The following is a 22615-nucleotide window of genomic DNA, read 5'->3' as shown; positions in this document are numbered from 1 at the left end:
CCTGTCTCTGGCCCTCCTAGCAGCAACGATCAGTTGCCACAATTTCCTTAGCTTAAGTTAAGGTTTTTACCCATTTTTTCATGTGTATGCTGGAATTTTCAGATTTGAGCTTGCATGGGACTTGTGCACCATCTCTCCATTGATGTGAGTTCATAGGAGTAACTGATCAGCTGTCTGGAAAAGTTGTTTCCTTGTATTCATCCACCACCTCTGACTCTTACAACTTTCCTACCCCCTCTTCCTCATTGATCCATAGGTCTTGGGAGGCAGAAGTTTGATATAGGTGTCTCATTCAGGGGTAAGCACTCTGCACATACTTGTTCTTTCCACATTGCCCAGTTGTGGATTTCTATGTTAATCACCATGTGTTTTATAAGGAAACTTCTCTGGTGAGAGCTGGGAGATGCATTAATCTGTTGATATAAAAATAAGTCATTAAGAGTTAGTTTAATATGGTAACTATTTAATAGAAAATTTGTATTGCTTCTCCCCTATGTCCTATGACCTGTCTAGCCTCAGGTTCCTAAGCTTAATGTCAGTGTCAGGTATAGGTTCTGTCCTATGAAGAAGATCTTAAAACTATTTAAAGAGTGGTTTCTTACTTTCATAATATTTGTACTGTTATTGCACTGCTGGGCATATCTTGCCAGGTCAGTTGTTATTCCAATTAACAGGATTCATAGTTGGGTAGGGTTTTTGATAATTTTTCCCTTCCATTAGCATGCACAGCACCTTACAGAACTATTAATGTTAGCCAGTAGAGACGAGGCTCTGAAGTCAGCACCAGCTTGATTTCTGCTTTTCTTCTGCAGCTCATGTATATACTGTCTTCAGTAATAGGGTCTTGAATGAAGATCTGGTAGGTATCCAAGAGCAGGGGCAATGGCCAGTAGTGTTTGAGGGTCTATAGGTACGCTGGTCAACAAGAGAGGCAGTCTATTCCTGGTATGGAGATTTTCTTCCATGTATGTCTAGAAGGGGCAATGTCCCCCGATGTAGGGTAACTTCTTTTAATCTCTCTTTATGATGTATATGTATGTACTTTAAGATGCTTCCATCGTGATGGGTTTCCATATGGCTTTTTCAAAGACCTTATCTCTCCCCATATTCCCTCCTCTGCCATGCTAGCACATTATCCACCCTTGCCACTCTAATGTTCCCCTTTCTCCCTGCATATCACTGCATTCCCCCAACCTTCCCAGGAAGCCTTGCCCTACCCTTGGCTATCTAGTAGTTTCTTGACCTCTCCCAATTTAGGCTTTTGAAGTTCATAGTAAGGGGACTGACAGAAATTAATTCAGGGAAATAACATAAAGAAGAAATTTATTTGGTAAGATGGGTATAAAATGAATAACTTGGCTGAAGAAATGTAAGGAAGAGTGGAAGAAATGGAACTGACACTTTAAAATATGTAAAAATAAATGAGTAGATAAAATTGGTATCAAAATGCAAAAGAGACAGTATAATATTATCCTACCGTCTGTCTGAACTGAGTATTGGATTTTGAAAAGGTGATGCAGTTGAGATGTTCCTATAACAAACTGATGCATGGGAGAGAAAGGTGAATTTCCAAATGTACATGTGCTTCTGTTTTAGGCCAAACTCTCTGATTTAACCCTGTATTCCTCCATTAGCTAATACTTTAATCTCTCACTGCTGTTTTATAAAAGTTCAAGGAACAAAATGTTTCTATTTCAACTCTTCATACAAGACGATTTTCATTCATTTTGCTTCCCTTATAAATATTTGGTTCAATAAAGAGCAAGAAAAACCAAAGAATTCCACTACTAACTCAGTTAAATGAAATTGCTTACTTGCTGTCTCAGGGAAAGGAAAGACAGTCATTATCCAGATTTCTCTATCAACAAACTCAAGCAATAGGAGGCAGATTATATCAGTCAATTCAGTCCTGGCAGAGAAGCAAAAGTGGCCAACTGCATGCTAAAAACATTATTGTCTATTATTGTTATTATTGTTATTATTATTATCCTCTCTTTTTAGGTATATCTGTTTACATTGCTTGAGTTGATTGTGTGAAAACCCCTTGATGCTTTAATTTCTTGCAAATGGAGATATTAGTAGTTTAATATTTTAGAACCTGGGTATCTCTAATCCAACAGAGCATCACATTTTGAGAAATTCTTTTTTTCATATTTTTTAAAAATTTTAGAAGAAGCATTTCATTACAGCTTTAACATAATAAATGTTTCCAGAGCAAAGATACAACTCTTTCAAAAGTAGTTATAAAATTTTTAGGTTTGCTATTGAATTAATAGAGTTATACACTATTGAACTCAGTATAAGCCCTGTAAGCCATAAAATTGAATGAGTTTTTAACCTTTAAAAAAGATCTCCACTTCAATTTAAAATATACTGCTTCTTACAGAATCATTCTTGAAAAAAAATTATTTTTCCTATGCATATGTGTGTGTTTGTGTGTGCAGACTGAGCACTTGTAAAAATGAATTTTAAAATATAGCTCACAGAATTCTATGCATTATAAATGACAGGGATAACATGGGCAATATGACAAACACTGTAAATGTAATTCAAGGAAACCTCTGCAGACATTGCACAATATATTATAAGCTTGATCCTATTTCTGTTAATTATATACAAAATTACAGTTCATTGTTGATAACAGTAGAAACACACAAAGAATAACTAAATTAAAGAAAACTTTTATTTTATATGTACCTCTGAATAAAAATTTTAAAATATGTTTAAAATTTTCCACTATGATATATTTTAAATCAGTATAATTAAATTTCTAAAAGGAAGTATTTTGGCTGTAGACTTACCTTTACCTCTGATATTTTGTCTAGCTTCTTTACATTTGTGAAGTATTATAAAGAATATTCCACAAGCCAAGCACTAGAAATTCATGTTGGTACCCACCAACAACCCTATTTGGGATAAAGAGGATTACAGGTCATATTGAACTACTTAGTGACTTCTTAGCCATATTGAACAATTTAGATAGCACCTGTCTAAAAAACAAAAATAGGCTTTGGGTAGTGACAGAATCTGAGGTCATTTGCCAGTTTTAAAAATAAAGTGCATTTATCTATGTGCATGATAAACCAAATCTTATGTTTATAAATAGATCATTGTTTAAGATATCTGAAAATAAACTCTCAGAGACTGAAGTAGAATTTTTTGAGTTCTTTGTATATTGTGGATATTAATCCCTTGTCCTATGTGTAACTATGAAGATTTTCTCCCATTCTATGGGTTTTAGTATAATGTGGTTCCACTTTTCAGTGTAGACCTTAATGTCTGAACAACTGATGCCCAATTTCGAATGTCCTTTCCTACACCTATACTTTGTAGGTTGCTGCCTATATCTTCTAACACTTTCCGAGTTTCACATTGAGGGCTTTGATCCATTTGGTGTTGGCTTTTGTTCAGGGAGAAAGACAAAAGTCCAATTTCATTCTTCTAAAGGTGGAGGTCCAGCACTGTTTGTTGAAGATGCTGTCTGTCGGCCAGTGCATGTTCTTGGCACCTATGTCAAATATCAGGTTGCTGATGTTGTATGCACGCATGTTTGGTCTTCTATGACTGATCTATGTTTCTGTTTTTATGTCAGTACTATGCTTTTTATGACTATATCTCTGTAATATAGTTTGAGATATGGTTTGATAATCCTCCCAACATTGCTCTTTTAGTTCAAGATTTTTTGGGCTATCCTGGGACTTTTTGATTCCATATTAACTTTAGGATCTTTTTTTTTTCTAGTTCTGTTTCTGTGAAGGATATCATACAAATTTTGATTGGCATTGCATTGAATCTGTAGATTGCTTTTGGTAGGATGATCGTTTTCATGACACTAATTCTGTCAATACTTGAACATGAGAGGTCTTTCCATCTTTCGGTGTCTTCTGAAAGTTCTTTCTTCAAATATTTAATTTTTTTCATTTTAGAGATCATTAACATTTTTGGTTAGGCTTGTTTCTAGATATTTTATTTTGAAGCTATTGTGAATGGAAGGGTTTTTATGAATACTTTCTCATATTGTAAGTAAATAGACAGGATATTTATATTCTAGATTGATTTTGTGACCTGCTACCTTGCTGTCAGTGTTGATTATTTCTAGCAGTTTTCTGGTGGAATTTTGCGATCTCTTATGCAAAATATCATATCGAATCCAAATAGTGATGATTTTACCTCTTTTTTCCCATTAGTTCTCCTTTAATTTCCTTCTCTTGTCTTCTGGCTCTAGTAAGAGTGTCAAGCACTATATTGAAATGATGTGGAGATATTGGACAACTTGTCTGGCTCCTGATTTTAATGGGAATGTTTCCAGTTTTTCTCTGTTTATAATGATGTTCACTGTGGATTTAGAGGATATTGACTGGATGTGTTATATATAGCTTTAGTTATGTTGAGGCATGATCCATTCAGTCTAATTCCCTCTAGGCCTTTTAACATAAATGTATGTTGGATTTTGCCAAAGGCACTTTCTGCATCTATTGAGATAATCATGTGATTTTTTTTACTTTAAGCCCATTTATAGGTCTTGACATATATAAGAGAATGCATTAAATGGAGGTGGGATTATGGGGCAGATGAGAGAGATAGTATAAAGATGATTAACTTGTTTTGTATGAAGTGCACAAAATATTATAGAAAAAACACATAAAACAAAGAAATAAAGAAACAGTTGTAATGTGTAGGATGAGAAGTGCTGTGTGACATAATAGTTATGAAGACACGAATCAGCGTGTACTCACCACAGATAAGGAACCAATTGCAGAGCAAAGTAAGGTTCCACCAAGGTCCAACTTAGTGAGCTAGTGAATTTTATTGGGGTCACTTACAGGAGTATTGGTGAGGGTTTACTTTACTTACAAGAGTAGAAATCTCTCACAGATAGCTGCATCAACAATGGCCACGCCAACAGGGATGAGAGCTCATGAAAGCATGAATCCTGGAGCACATTGCACAGAATCTTCAGGCAGCTCAAGAAGTTGGAGAGTGTTCTTCCCAGGCAGTTCATTTAGTCTGAACCACTTCCAGGGACCTGGACTGTTCATTGTTTCCTTCAGGTACCTGGGCTTATCTGAGCTTCTTCTAGGCAGCTAGGGTTGTATAAGCATGGTCCTCAGTATTCTTTAGGCTTTAGAGATGTATGGCCATAGGGAACTAAGGACCCTGGCCTATATTAGGGACTATTTTTTTCTCAGAGGAGATTGCTACACAGCAGAAGAGCATATTATTACTATCCAGGTTAGTTTTCCCACAGGTTAGCATAGGTCAAAGACATGAAGATTCTCCTTGGATAGCAGCCTCCCTCCGCAGGAGAGCATGGACTGCATTCCTTTATTCATAGTCTCTCTCTCTATATATTTTTTTTTCAGGGTTGATTGTGCTCTCATCTCAAATGATTGCTGACAGAATAATTTCATGGGGTCGGAAAATAGTCTACAGGATAGCTCTCTATGCCCAGTATAGCCTTGCAAGGCTGTAATATTCCTTCACAGAGGATGTGAATGATATGCTTCCACCATTTCAATTTAAAGCACCTTAGCAAGAGGCTAAACAGAACAAGAATTAGATTATCCAGAAAAAGAGAAAAAGGAAAGGAGAAATGACTCAAATTTCCTGACACAAAGATCATATAGATAGGTTTTAGAGAAGCATGAAGAAACTCTACCTGGATGGATTAGTGCAGGCCTTTATTTGTTAAAGTAGTACTTAAGCTGAGAAGTGGGCATCTCATCAAGTTTGCAGAATTTCATACAGTCTAGAGAATCATGGTCTAGTCTGTAAGTTTTCTCTTCTTTACCTCTAGTTTTACATTTTCTTCCTATGGCATATAGCATGTTTTTCACACAAGTTCTATTTATTTGATTAAATGGATCCAAATCACTGCAAACTTCCTTTTACCGAATTTCAACTTAATATTGACAGTCCAAATCTAAGTACAGGCACAGATTAATAAATAAGAAACCCTTCTGAAATATTTGTGTGTTTTTAAAAGTATCTTAGATTACAGGGTATCCCTTTTGCCCCTGTTTCTCTCCTTTGATCTCCATTTTTATTGTTATAAATTTCAATTTTCTAGCAGAATGTTCAGTTTATTTAGTAATTTGTCAGATCATAGGAAACACTTTACTAATAATAAACAAAAATAACGCCTTTATCTCTTTCCTTACAACTAATTTCATATGGGTTAAATATAAAAACAGAAGTTTAAAAGTAAGGACACTCAAAAATCAAAATACCTACATATTCTTATAATATTAAAGATGTGGATATATAAATATGAATTATGATACCACACTTCCAGAGGAAATCTTTGAATTTTTAAACTACATTATTGTCCAAATGTTAAATATGGGACTAATATCACCCATATCTAAGAAGTTAAAATATAAGACAATTCAAAGATATATGGTACATAGATATTATACATATGAAGAGGTCCTTTAAACAATGTGAAAATAAAACCACATATACCATACACTTTAACTAGAAAGTACATCAACTTGTACACTAGCATTTCACCACATAGCATAGAAATCAGCTGGAGTGTATGATTTAGTTTCTTGTGTTTCTGATTACAGTGCTAAAACTGAACTATTAATCTAGACAATTGGAAGGAGCATGATGTTTTCAGTCTGAGTCATGATTATAATTTCATGTTTTTATGTGCACATTTTCTTCCCTGCTTCCTGCTGCCCAGGAAATGGAGAAAATGGAACAGGGACTTGAATGTCCAACACAGGGAAAATATTGGATATGATATTCTGTGCCAACTCCCACCTCTGTTATAAGAGAACCATAATCTACCCTGTTCAAGTTATGCTAATCTGAAGCTCTTTCCATGCCATATTTAAATGGAGCACTAACAAGTAACAGAACCTGGGGGGATTGAGTTCTGAAGTGCTAAGGATGTATTTCATCATGTATATATAGAAGGGAATTTGAAAATATACATTACCAGCCATAAAAGTAATTTTCTTTGAACTACTCTACCTCTAGGAACCAATATCAAAAAATAGTATCCGAAAAAATACTATCACATGACCCAAACCAAGTGTGTATAATAGGATGAAAGTAGAAAGCGTCTGCTCATCAGCAGAGAATAAATACATGTGCTTTAGCATTTGGTGAGATACATTGGACAGCTGCTATTGCTATCTTAATAGCTCTGCTTCCCTTTTGTTAGAAAGGCTCTCCTCTGGGATTCGTCTTTTCCCTAGTGAGCTCTGTTCCTCCCGATTCTTTTAATAAATTTGGAATGTAAGCATTCCTCAGAAGCAATGTTGAAAATCACTGCTTAATTAGACTATAGAGCAAACATTCCATTTTAAAATCTAAGTGTTTATGTTGTAGGCTGTATATTTTAAAATAGTGCTCTACCAAAGCTTTCACTCCTACTGAATTTTAGGTTCATTGTCTCACATTTATGTTACCCCTTTAAATAATTAAATAATTCAGCACAAACTGTTGCCACTAGAGTTGCACTGATAGGCATCTTTTGAATGTTAACTGAATTAAAAAAGCAATCACTTTTGGCTTTTTTTTTTCCCCTGGGGACTTTCTTTTAAAATTATTTGTTTTAAATTGTGATATTGACAAAAGAAAACTTGTATGCACCAAACACAGACACGTGTGTCTTCATGTTCCGGCAATTCTGTTCACACTAAATATCTAACTATAGAAACATTAAGAATACTATACTCAGATATGCTTGTCAGAGCCTCAAGAACAATTGTTTCTCCCTTGCATATATCTAGACACACACAAAAAAGTTAAACATTTTTTTAAAGAAATATTTTGAAAAATTGAGTTTGAGTTGTCTAAGGGAAATTTGATTGCTGGAAAACTACTTAAAACAGTTTAAAATAATTATAGACAATGGAGAAAAATTAAACTAGATAGAATCAGATAGAATTCATTGTACTTCAACTCACTGAAGAATGTTTTAAACAATATTTTCAGCAGAAATTCAAGGTATTACCTATATTAAATATATAATTAGTTTACATATTTTCATTATTATTCTTTCCCTCTTTAGTATACCTGAAATATGGCCATGTCTTGACATTTACCTTATTGCTGTCAGCCTAGAGGCCATTATAACAAAGATGCCATTTCCTTGAGATATGTCATAGCTATTCAAGTATTTATCTTTAAAATTTTAATTATTTGCATTATTCAAATTAAATGCATGGAATGTCCTTCCTCTCACTGACTTTAAAATTAATTAAAGCTTTTAAAAATTTATTTTATTTATTATTTTTATTTTATGTGTATGTGTGTATCACCTGCATGTACGTAAGTACACCCATGTTGTGCAATGCCCACAGAGGACAGAAGAGACTGTTGGATCCTCTGAAACTGGAGTTACAGATAGTTATTATCTGCCATGTGGGTGCTGGGATTCGAACTCGGGCCTTCTCCAAGAACAGTCAGTATTCTTAACCGCTGAGCCATCTCTCCAGCCCCTGAAATTAACTAAATCTTTAGCATATAATTACATGTAACAGCATTGGAAACAAAGGTAGTGGATACAATTAACATTATTTTAAAAACAGTTGTAGGAAAAACTAAAATCTCTTATTTCTGTGCAATGTACATCCTGCCTTGTGAGAAGTAAAACGGTAAATGCAGACATGTAAATGAATCTTCACTACAAAAGAATTGTTTGTTTCACAATTCAAAATGCAAATGAAGGCTCAGGATATGATAATGTCATATGAATGTGTTTACTTCCATGATAGACTGGAAAGTAGCTGAAGAAAATATTGTCCCAAACCTAATTGGAACTGATTTTTGGGTGTAAGAAAGGGGTTCAACTAATTGTAATGCTATTTTAATGGAAGAAAAATAATATTGAAATTACAAAACATAAAAATGAAGAAAACTCAAAATTGCTTAACAATTCACCCTAATGCTTTTCTAGCTGTTGGTTTTTCTAGGAAGTCACCAAATCAAAGGCACACATGGTTTTATATTCACAATGCACACACACACACTCACTTGCTCACTCACATATACATTTTTGATCTGATACAATCTTTAGCCACCTCACAAGAGGGAGACTCAGTTGAGGAATTTCCCCCATTAGGTGGCTTGGGGCTATGACTATGAGACATTTTCTTGATTGCTAATTGATCTAGGAAGGTCCAGTTCACTGTGAGAAGTGCCTGTGATAGGCAGGTAGGCCTTGGCTATATAAGAAAGGTAATTGTAAAAGCTAGGGGAAAGCAAGTCATTAATTCTCCTCCATGGCTCTGCCTCAGCTTCTGCCTCTAGCTGCCAGTGCTGCGTTGCTGCTTTTCCTTCTCTTGGTGATCCGTTGTGACTTAGAAGTTGTAGAATGAAATAAGTTTTCTCCCCAATTTACTTTTCATCAGTGCTTTATCACAGCAACAGAAACCAAACTAGAACACATGCACACATACAACATACAACACACAGCTATGTATAAAATACATACACAAGCAATCTATATACTTATCGACATAGATGTACAAAATGTATTTAATTTATTTTACAGACAAATATTTTGCTCTGTTCATTTAAGTGTAAATTTCGTATTGCTCTGACTCATCAGAAATTTTTTGAACTACAGATAATAATATTCAATATTATTTCAACCATTGATGACTACAGTAAACCATTTTATTTAGATAAAATCAATTTCCCATTGATTTTGCCATAAATGGAAGTTGGTCATTTTCTCTTATAAGCATAAGTTGCATGTAACAGTTTAGTCAATATATTAGTGAAAACATCTATGAGCACATTACTGCACAGCATGTGCCTACTATGACACATACGTATGTCTGAATATGCTGGGTTGAATTGGGTCGCAGCTCAATCTCGGTTTATTTGAAGTGATCTTTCCTTGGAATGTCTAGTGCTATCATGAACCAAAGCCTAATTTGCTGCCGTGAAATAGACAGGAGCTTAGCATTAAATCTGTCTCAAGAGCAAACGGCCATTTTCAAAGCTGATACTTTTTGTTCTTCTCCTATTTGTTCTTAAATTTTTCTTGCATCTAAACGTCGAAGTTATTTTATCATCTTCATTTCACAGTCTGTGAAAAGCTCTGAAAATTTATTTTAATAATATTTATAAGATAGTTGATCTCAATCCTTGTATATATATTTTTTTCACGTAGTTAAAAAATTTCAGTTTTTCTGTCATTATAAAAAGCAGTGAATCAAACGAAGTCATTCTGTTTCAGCCTTTATAAACAGCCTCATCATTGGGTCATGGCTTCTCTATCTTATTTCTCTTAATCAACAGAACTCTTCTATCTGCAGTCCAGTAACTGCCCTGTATATTGGTGGTTAGAACTCAAGGTTCCTTTGAAGTTGAATAAGAAAATGCTTTTCCACAGCCCTTATTATTTCTTACTGAAGAGTAGCATTTTCTATCAACTAGGACCTTAGGGAAATTTTTAGTAGTGTTGAGAGTACTTGTGGCATTCTCACCAAAAGGAATGATAATTGTTTCAGTTAAACTATTCTTTTGGATATCACTACTTGCAAATTAAAGTAGCTATTAGGTTTGTCATTAAATCATAGTCTTCCTTATCTTAATAAATCAAGAATAACATACATAAACCATATCAGTTTCTTTTTACCCTGTGTTACATTTTATATTATAAAGCACTATTCTATATGGAATTTATAAATTTTGACAGTATGACATTTAGCTCTCTCTGCATGTTTATGTGGGTATATGATTGTAGAAAGAGATTGACATTTGAATAACATATGATCAGAGTGTAATCCAGACATTATATATTAATGAGCTCTCTGGCAGCTTTGCTAAACTTGATGGAGCAACAAATGAGCCTTTAAATTTCAGTGACTACAAGATTTATTTCCCTCAGCCACATTTTAATCACAGATTATTTTCATCTTGTTTTTACTCTCCAAACTGACAAAGCAGCTCCCATTTGTAACACATGCATTAGGGAGACACAAAGAAAAAGTGAATGGCTCCACAGTACTCCTGCCCCCTAAACCAGAGCTTCAGGGCCAGAGTGACCACAGCACCCACATTCGACTTCAGCAATGACTCAGACAAGATGACATCTGTAGACGGGTGTGATGGCTAATCCTGGGTTTCAAGTTGACTGGATCTGTGATTAACTGAAATGAGAGAGACCTTCTTGATTGGATCATCTGAAGCTGGAAGACACTCCCTAAATGTGGGTGTTACCTTCTGATGGCAGCCCATATAAAAGGCCATGGTAGAGGAGAATGCCAGGCTTCTTGCTGCTTGCTTTTTCTCTAGTTGGTGAGTTCATCTTGCTGCTGTAGACTGAAGACTAGGTGATCTTTTGGAATTCATCAGACCTTCAGTGCCACATTGGGACTACCGAGACATCCAGCCTTGTGGACTGAGTGACTACGGATTCTCAGCCTCTCAAGTGTGGTGCAGCCATTGTTGGACTATTCAGACTCTATCCTGTGAGCTAAGCTGATAAATCTCTGTACATATATATTCATTCTACCAGTTCTGTTTCTTTGGAGAACCCTGAATAATACAAGGGTTTAATGTATAGAATGTACCCTCATATGACTGATTATATCCAGTCAAATGGAAAGTAAACTGAACTCTTGGGGGTGTAAATCAGTGGTTAGAATTTGTGGCTAGAATTTGTGAGGAACTATGTTTAAGTCACTTTAATCAACAGAAAATTCTGAAAAAGAATAGTTCCAGTGAGTTGGTATTTGTTGAATGATTGAGTCATCCATTAACAAATATGTACAACTAATTAGAGGCAGTGTAACAGACTCTGGTAATAGAATGGAAAAAATAAGATTTATGGATTTTATTCAAGTAAAGTTGATGTTTCAAATTAAATATAATAAGTGAATATTGCAATTCTTGATGAGTACAAAGAATAAATTATATTGATGGAAATGAAGTCAAGGGGTATATTCAAGAGATACTCAAAAATATCATGTGGTTATTCACTGAGTGGCAGGATTTTCAAAATTATGAGAAAGTGTTCAGGATGACTTAATATTCTGTTTCATCATTCATAATAGAACACATACAAGCAAGATCATTATTATTGGCAATGACTAAATGTTTATTTAATGAACTATTGGAGAATTAATTTTATATCGGAATTGTTTTATTCATAATGACTTGGTATGTGTTAGTGATTCTTTTGTGACTTGGTATGTGTTTAGTGATTCTTTTGGTTGTTATTTTATTGATTGTTTGCTTCAAACAGGATTTTGCTATTTCTCTAACTTGTTCAGGCTGCTGAAATCTTACAATTAGCCTTCCAAGTGCTGGAATTACAATGGTACATCAAAATATGTCGCTTTGACTTGTTATCTTTCTATTTGCCTTGAATATGTTTAATCACTGGATTTGGAGTGTAACCGGTTATTTTTATCAGTTGTGATACTCTTGACAGTGTCAAGATTTCTAGGGAAAAATAGTTTCATAATTAAATATCGCTGAAATCTTACAATTAGCCTTCCAAGTGCTGGAATTACAATGGTACATCAAAATATGTCGCTTTGACTTGTTATCTTTCTATTTGCCGTGAATATGTTTAATCACTGGATTTGGAGTGTAACCGGTTATTTTTATCAGTTGTGATACTCTTGACAGTGTCAAGATTTCTAGGGAAAAATAGTTTCATAATTAAATATCAAATCTCTATTTTAAAATATATTCCAGCTGTCTTAAATATGGAATGTTCCACATGTGTTTGTGTAGATTAAAATTTCTGTGGGTGAATACAGAGGCTGGATATTTAAAAATTGAAAACAGGATTCAGAAAAACAGTATGTGTAGCTCTAGTCACACATTCTAAAGACTGAAGGCTTACACCCTTGGAAATTAAGCCGATCAAGTCAGAGTTCTTATACTGATTGTCTTGAGAGGTAGATCAATGGGGATTGTGATATTGGAATGCTCATGCATGGACCAATGCCCTTAAAAGACCGTAACATGGATTTGCTTACTTTTATCCTGTATAGAAATAAATTTTTCAGAGGAAATTCCAGAATTATTGAAAGATGAAAATTGGCATTTGTTTCCCCCCCCAAAAAAATTCCAGTTTGCAACATCAGAGAAAACACACAGAAGATGGAAAAAGATAGAGAGATAGAGGGAGGGCAAGAGAGAAATACAATACTACTGGAAAATTAACAGGCCAGAATACTAATTGCACTCTCACCATCAACCTGAGGCAACCAGTAAGGAAGCAAGAATCCCAACCATTAGCTCTGTAGCGCTTAGTAACAAATGGTCAGAATTTGATCAGTAACCGCTACCTTATCTAATTTTCATGTCATGCACAAACATACTCTTCCAAAATATACCAACTAATAAAGCCAACTATGCTCTACTGATCAAACAAAAAGGGTTCTCAACTTTTAGGTAACTGGCCTCCAGTTGCGGCCAATTCAGGCATATCTAGTATTCCCTGTTCTGCACTTTGCATCTCTTCCAACCATTGGCTGCATAGTGTGTCTTCCTTCCACAGGCCATTATGATGGCTGACTCAGTAGCTAGAGCAACTTCTGAATGGATATCCTGAAATTATTTCCGTGTGAGTTTACATGATTTACCTCCAGTCACGTTGCAGTGATTTTTGCAATGTAAGTCTGTTCACAAGGCTGTTGAGAAGATGATGTTATACTGAATATATCACAATGACTTCTGAATTGTTCAAGAGATCGTTGAAGAATGTTTGAACTTTTAGAGAAAGCAAGAATGTGCAAACTAATATATATATATATATAATGCATACTTAAAAAAATAGCCATGTCTATGTTATACTTTAAAGATTTCATCTTAATAGAAACAGAACACATTGTTACATGCATATACTATTCATTTTCAAACATTCAGTTCTTAACTATTTTCTGTACTTATCTTCACAACTTATTATATATGAAATGAAGGGAAAATTAATATTTTATTCTACTATGAAATAATATTAATAGTAATACTGCACAAAATGTCTATAGTTTTTGTTAAATAGCTAAAGAATTTGATATTTAATAAATCACCAGAAAATTATAGTAAAGCTAACTTGGTGAAAATGCTTCTTGAATATTTATTTGTAACATTTAATTTTTTAAATATTTTGTTACACAAAATAGAGTTCCCTCTGAAATTTGAATTGCTCCATGAATGGTATATTCAAAAGTTTTATATTGTTTATAATATGTATGCAGTACTCCTTGTAATGATTAATTAATTAGAATCAATTATAAAGCCAGAAGAAGATATAAAATCTCCTGGCGCTAGAGTTACAGGGGGTTGTGAGCTGTCTGACAAGGATACTGTTTATCAGTACATTCTAGGAGATAGAGTGATAAGTACACCCATTTATTTTCTCAAATAATAAAATTATAGCCTCTTTCTTCAATGAATTGTGAGGTACTATCTTTGATGATGCATTGGAAAAAAATCTGAAGCAAGAACATTAGATTTTGATATAATGATGAGTAAGGGAGGGAGGTAATTATTAAACATATCTCTTAGTTTTCTCCATCCTGTTTTCTTTACTATAATAGGAAGAGGTATTAGAAATTTTTATACATTTTTGAGAAAAGTGTTGTGTTGAATCCTCTTTTTGAACATAGAAAGGACTTGCATAAATACAGCATCAAAACGGTTGGTATGGGCTGAATTATAGGGTTTATATTCATCTTAAATACAAAGCAGAATGTGGAAACATGGCAACAGCTCCACGGGCTTATGCAAAATACATAAATAACTTTTCTCACAAAGAACGTACATGTACAAAATTGTAAGGTAAGGGAGACAGTGGTATTCATCTAATGAGTCATATGTGCATATTTTACATAAAATGGTATAAATGCATTTTCAAAGGTGTTAGAAAAATATTACACAAAACTTCAGCTGTAACATAAATTACCTTAAATGATCTTGAATAAACTATTCATGCAACAAAAAATTAAATAAAGTAAAATAAGACAACACTCCATATCTGATAATCAACTAATTTATTTAGGATTTGGTTATATTTTAAAGTTTATTCAGTCAATATATGTTATCTTTACACATAAAAAATATCTTGGACTTAATGTTTTACTTATTTATAATATGTATGTGTATATTTATCCATGTGATCAAATGCCACCTTTTTGTGGGCAGTCACAGAAATCAAAAGAAAATTCAGTATTTCCAGGAGTTGGGGTTATAGGTGGTTGTGATCTCTCTGACACGGATACTGGGAACTGAATTGGGATTGGGAGGTGCAAGGCTTCTTAATATCTAAGCCATCTCTCTAGCCTCTAGTTTAGATTTTAGCATAGCATGTTCTCAACAAATAGCATTTTCTGATTTCTACTTTCAAATGTCTAGTAAGCTTTCCACCTAAAGAAGATTTGGCATAAAAAAATGAAGTATTTTATATAATACCACATTGCTGAAACAAATATAAAACCATTTTACATTCTCTGCAACCTTACTTTAATATAATACAGTAGGTAAATACAAATAATAAGTATTAGTTCAAAATATTTGTTCTCTAGTCTTTTGTGGGTGATTACAATGTATAGTTGCAATAGTTTTAAATTTTTTCATTATTTCCAATTGGCATTCAAATTACTGCCATAACTTGATATTCAATTATGTTTTAATTACACCAATAACAAAAATTTTCAACTAAACTAAACTCTTTGAAACAAAAAAGAATGAAAAGAAGAAAAGTTTAAAGTTCTAGATTAGTTCAATTATTCTTTAATTTATAAACATGTTGGAAATTTCCCTGGGGAGGTTGAGGCAGGCAGATCTCTGAGTTCAAGGCCAGTCTGGTCTACAAAGCGAGTTCCAGGCCAGCTGAGGCCTGTCTCAAAAAGAGGAAGGGAAAATAAAAAAAAAAAAAAAAAAAAGGCTCCAAGTTTTGTCCCTAGAACAGCAGCACTAGCAATGCTTAGGAACAACCGAAGTGTAAATTCTCAGATCTAGTTCTAGACATAATGAATGTAATGTCCTAGAATATCTAGGAAACCTTCCAGGTGGATTAGATGTACGTTTGAATTTGGTAACTATTACTCCAAAGTGCTAAGAGAGAGCTTTCCTCCAACAGTGAATGATTAGGAATCTCAGCTTGAATATGTGATGTCTTCCTTAAGATTATGAATTCAGTGATTGATCCTCAGGTGATGACATTAGTTTGAAGGATTCTGGAACCTTTGGGAGGATGGGCTTACCTAGATGAGCAAGTCACTAGTGATCTTCGGATATATAATGTCAAGTCACCTCTGCCATAATACACACTCTTACTCTGTCATATCACCCAGACCATGTTCAACTCAAAGTTCAGAGCATAGTAGTCAAAATTGTTCTTACTTAAGTTGCCTATGAGGAGATCCTTTGGTCATCAACAAAAAATTTACAGAAAACTGTTGTTAGAGAAATGGTATTATTGGTATGAATGAACCTGACTATATGGTTCTTAAAACTTTTGAACTCGTTTGCAGGAGGCATTTGGATGAGCTTAGAGATGTGACTAGAAAACAGCTAGAATGTTGGGAATGGAGCGCAAGGCTCTTCATGATCAGAATGCAGACCAGAATGCTGAGAGAACTGTAAGGATTCAAACATTAAAGACTGTGTTCAAGTGTTGTATGTGAAGAAGACTCCATTAGAAATTGAAAAAGGTGATTCTTGTTAGATTTGGAGGAAAGGAAAAGCTGAATATATCTTCTCTATGTTTTCAAACTTTGTGGGAGACTGAGTTTAATGATGGTGATTGTTTAATTAATTTGGCAGAGGAAATTCCAGGGAAGGCATTCAAGTTTGAAGCATGGGTGTTACTGTCTGCTTTCAGCACAGTTTACATCAAGTACCATAAACAAAAGGCAGAGAAGCAGGATTACTTCTAAATGTGTGATTTCAACATAAAAGAACAAAAGAGAGTATTTTTTTTTACAGTGTATAGTGCCATTGGAAAAAAAATAAGTATATTGTACTAGAAAAATATCAAACTGACCAGATACCCCAATTACAATATTCAGGCTGTCAAGTAGTAAACACATTTGAAAAGCATTCTTGGGAGGACAAAGAGCTTCTGGGACACCATAGTCACCCAGTGGAAACCAAGGAAGCATTTTAGTGGCTTCAGGTTCTAAGATACTCAGATTGCTACAGCTGTGTTCCAACAGGGGCGAACAACTGCTCAAGCTGAAGAGAGATCTGCATGCTTTTGTATTATTGATTTTGCAGGCATTCTGAATGCAAATTTTGTGAGATTATGGAAGTTTCCATCATATTTCTAAGAGAAATCTAAAACACCAAGTGTTTTTTTAGATCAAATTTTCCTGTAAGGAACATCTGACAGGGCAATGTTTGAACTGTGCAAATAAATCCTAAGCTCCAATAGATATCTCTCAGGACGTTTGCTATACCACAAATAAAGAATACCAGTCAAATAAGAGTCTAGGAAACAAGTGGATCCAGTCTGTGAAGAAATCCATTTTAGCTACATATGGCAAGGTTTCAGGTACACAGCTACACATGTCTGCTGGACCTCACACTAGAGCACCATGTTTCCAATTTGTCAAACATGGAGTTACAGAAATCAATATTTTCACTGTTGTGTTTCAGTCTTCATATTATAATGTTTGTTCTGTGTTATTGTATACTATATTTGAAGTATATAACTTTTTCTTATTTTACAAGACTTCACAGGTAAGATTTTAGTTTCAGTTTCAGAGGATACTTTGAATGTTAATTTTATGAATATTTTCTCTACACTTTGGCCAGTTGTGTCATACTATGTGCATCATATTCTGCTGTATGAAGAAAATTCTCTAGTGAAATTTGAGAGATGTTAAATTAGTATGCTCTCTACTCCCTATCCCACTATGTTCCATGAACCTTAGGTATGGAGGTTCCATTTTAAACATGTCATTTAGGGCTGGGTATCTCTTAGACACTTACTTATGTGTGTGACCAGTTGTGGAACTTTGTAATAATATCCATGGTAAGTGGTATACTTGTCTGCAATTATAATTATCCATATATAGTATATAATAAAAAATTACATTTGTCTAGGATATGGCAAGGGTAGGGTTTTCTCTAAGATCTATGACCACTCCAACCATGTGTATGTAACTCCAAATGGATCAAAGACTTCAGTGTGAAACTCTGAAACTGTTAGAAGAAAATAGGTAGTACCCTATAAGATAAAAGTGTAGGAAATGACTTTATAAATAGTAGCTCAAGCATTAAGGCTAAACAACCGACAGGATCTCATTAAACTAAAAAGCTCCTGTACAGAAAAAGATACAACCATCCTGTTCTCCTTCTACCCTTGGGCACAGGCCCATATTTGCTCTCAAAACCCCAGATCTCCAGACCACCCTCTTAGACCAGACCAGGCCAATGAGTCCTGATCCCTTGCACCCAGGCCAGCTCAGTCTTTCAGTCTAGTTTCTTAGCTACTTCACAGGCTGTCCCCATTCTCAATTTGCCTGGGATTGGAGAGATCGGGCTTCTTCCCTGGTAAGTATGATCCCACCCACTGTACCTTGACTTTCCCACAACCTGAGAAAACCCAATCTCCTCAGTCCCACACCCTATCCTCCTTCTAGCCTTGGGCTCAGGCCCACTTTTTCTCTTAGTACCCCAGATCTCTGGGCTACCCTCTTAACTCCTCATGGCCAAGAGCTTTCAAATGGTGCCATGTCCATCCCCCCTCCACTCCCACTGCTGTAGGGTTAGACTTCTCTGCTCTTCAGTAGGGGCCCAAAACTTTGAAGACTGCTGAATCCAGCCTCAACACATCAAGCTTCCCAAATTGTTCTGTGCCTGTTCATTAGAAGGGCCCAGAATTAAGCAAGAAGCCTGAAAGCATCTGATTCACACCTGACCTGGGCCTCTGTGGGAACACCTGAATATCTGGACTAGAGCCATCTGGTCCCTTGAATATAAAATCAAAAGAGAGAACCTGTAGCCTAGAACAACCAGATTTTCATACACAATAATAAAACAACAATGGCACATCAAGTATACAAACAGAAGCAGACTTAAGCTCAACAAAGGAAGGCTTGAGTCTCACACCAGAATCAAAAACAACAATAGGAAACACACTGCTGGTGGGTTTGCAAACTCCTGGAAACCTTATGGATATCAGTGTGACAAACTCTTAAAACACTAAAAATATACCTACCATTTGACCCAATTATACCACCCCTTGGCACATACCCAACAGACTCTTCCTATTGCAGAGACACTTGTAAATCCATGTTTGTTGCTGCTCTTTTCACAATAGCTATGAGATGGAAGTGTGCCTTAACTGTAAAAGTGGATATTGAAAATGTGGTATAATTACAGAATTGGGTTCTATTTAGCAGTAAAGAAAGACAATATCATGATATTTGCAGGTACATTGTTGGAACTAGAAAATGTTATACTAAATGAAATAACACAGACTCAGAAAAACAAATGACATATGTTCTCCCTCACATATGGGTCCTAGCACCAAATCGGTATATGTATCCAGATTTAATTGCAGGAACCAGGACAATGAAAAGAGATCAGGAGGTAAAGGGAAAGAAAGAACCTGAGAGAGTACAGTAGGAGGCAGCTGTTACTAAAGGAGAAATGGCTAAAAATGGGGGTATTTGAATGGAATGGAGAGGGAGTATTATATAAGGAATCTAGGAGATAAAGGGAAAGAAGGAGCTCAAGAAAGGTGAGACCATAGGAACTGGTATTAGCAAAGAAGAAATTGGCAAAATGGGAATATTTTAAATGGGGAAGCCATCAAGTAAGGGTTAGATAGGGAGACAGAGAAGAGAGATAAATAATGCTTAGCTAGTTTTAAAAGACCAGAAGGTGCTGGGTGTGGTGGCACACCTTTTTGGAGTAATGGACCTGGATCTGACCTGAAAGCCACTTCCCCTAAAGGCTAGCTCCTATATCTTTGGAGAACACTATGAAGGTGCCTAGAGAAAACATCAATGGTCCAACACCAGCTTCAAGATCAAATAATCACATCAATGGACGGCACAGTATACAACATTGGTAATGGCACTTTTTTCTTGGGGGCAATCGACAGCCAACTAATTGCACTAAAAGCCCACTCAGTGGGAGGAAACTCAAGAGTGGTACTGTAAACATAAACAAATACATGTGACTGGAGATATCATAGATCTTAGAGAAAACCCCAAGACTGTCACATCTGTCAACTAATGTAATTTCCTACTATATGGAAAATGTGTATCCTAGTATTGAAAGACAAATACTGCAGCCAGCACTATTCAAAGAAGCTTCTTTTGCACCAGACATAGACTATTACCATGTGCTATAACTGATCACACAGACATTGAAGTGCCCAGGCCTAAGTGACACATTTACAATGCAACTTCTACATCTAAGGCTCACAAAACACAGAACAGGGTCACTACTGAATCTCTCAACACTCATTAATGAAGTTCACTCATGAAACAGTGGTGCAGGCATATAAAAGTTTACAAATGGCCAAAGTGTAGAGATTAAGAATCTGCAGATTGCTGCTTCTTGGACAGGACTCCTATATTAAACTTTACCCACCCAGAGCTCAGGGACCACCGTGGAAGAGGAGGCAGAAAGATTACAAGGGCCAGGGAGGAGGTGCACAACCATATGGAACAGAGTTCTACAAGCTTCTGGGGCCCTGCTCATGATGTCAGCATACACAAGTCCCAGGTAAACTGAAAGAACTCATCTTACTGTAGATACACTTCTACATCTGTTTTGGTTGCTGCTCTTTTCAAAATATCTAAAAATGGAAACAATCTAAATGTCTCTCAATGGATGAAAGGATAATGAAAATGTGGTTCATTTACACAGTGGAGTTCTACTCAACGGTGAAGAAATATGAAATAATGAAATTTGTGGCTAAGTGGTTGCAACTAGAAACAGTGACTCAGAAAAACAAGCAATGTATATTTTCTTCCATTTGCAGATCAGAGCACTTAATCTGTGTAGGTGAGTATATATCACATACACAGATTAGCCACAGGACAAAGAAAACAGAAAGGAACCATGAAGATAAAAGAAGAAATAGCCCAAGGGGGAGGGACAATTAATAGGAAACATGTTACCAGGGAGGAAATGGGAAAATGGGGGTATTCAACTGGGAATGGAGGAGGGAAGAACATACAGTTTTCCTTTCTTTTGTGCTCATATGAAATGTTGTAAACTAACTGGGTTTTGGATCTCTCAGAAAGACAGTTTATTCATATTGCAGTTAAATATATGTCTGTGTGGGGTTCAAGAGATGGCCTATAGGTTAAGAGCACTGGCTGCTCTTGAAAAGTACCCGAGTTCTATTTCCAGCACCCCAAGGGTCTGTAACTCTATTTCTGGGGGATTTAATAACTTCTTCTGACTTCTGCAGACATTGCACAACACAGGTGCACTTACACATGCACAGGCAATACATTCATACACACAAAATAAAAACAATAAATAAAATATTTTTTAGAATGTCTAAATGAAGTAACAAAGGCTGTGACTTTGTATTCTGTCCCTTGGCTGATAACACCCTTTTGACAGTTTATACTGTTTGTGATGAGGTAACAGTGTGGTCAGAGGAATACAAAAATATCTATTTTTGTATTTTATACAATGTAATTATTCATTAAATGCATAATGATTGCAAAGAATCAGTGTGTTCTTCTTCTGGAGAGTGAGCGTCAAATGGGAAATGAAGTTAGGAGCAAAAAATGGAAAGGAATCCATCTCTTTTTTTTGGTTATCTCTATTCATAGCTATGTACATTTTTATATCTACATCTCTTAACCTATAAGCAGTGACACAGAAAAGTTAACAAGTTCCTATTTTTTATGAAGGAAAGGATAATTCCCCCCTGGTTGAACAACTCCCTTTTCATTATTAATGTAGCAAAACATCTTGATGACTAGTTCTCAAGTCTTGAAGTCAGATAATGTCAGCTTTCAAAACTATATATCTCTCATATATGTTTCTGAAATGGTTCTGAGTTGTAGTGGTTTTTGCATTACGTATAAATGTGAGAATCATCTTTTGGCATTCTATACACATGCACAAATATATACAAACACATCTTGCTGAGATTTGAATAGAGTTATAATGAATCTGTATACCAATTCAAAATAAATTGCTCTATGAATAATATAGTCTAATGCATTCAAGTATAAAGAAATCTCTTCATGTATTTCTTAATTGATTTAATCAATGTTTATCATTTTCATTTTACAACATGTAAAATTCTTTGAGTAAACATATTCATATTATATTCCTTTGGGTAGTTTTGCAATTTAATATTTATTATTATATTATTGATAATTCAATTCTCATATGTAAGACTAACTTACATAGAAAGTATTCAATTTTCACTATTAAGAATAGTGTTAGCTGATAACGTTTGTCTATATCTATCTCTTATCAGATGTTGCATGGGACTATCTTCCAACAGACAGAACATGGATGGGTGCCTTCTTCTCAAGCTTCGTTGCACCCAGTTTCTTGGGATCATCACAGCTAAGCTTGACTGTTATGCTCTGCAAGAAAAGACCAGCAGGGAGATTCAGCCACACCTTCCAACAAACCAGTGGGTGCTCTTTGTATGAGAGGGAGGGCCTAAGGGCAATAAGCTGAGGAA

Source organism: Nannospalax galili, unplaced genomic scaffold (assembly GCF_000622305.1).
Source record: "Nannospalax galili isolate Female #2095 unplaced genomic scaffold, S.galili_v1.0 scaffold207, whole genome shotgun sequence".
NCBI classification, from domain to species: domain Eukaryota; kingdom Metazoa; phylum Chordata; class Mammalia; order Rodentia; family Spalacidae; genus Nannospalax; species Nannospalax galili.
Note: the sequence above shows the minus strand (reverse complement) of the source record.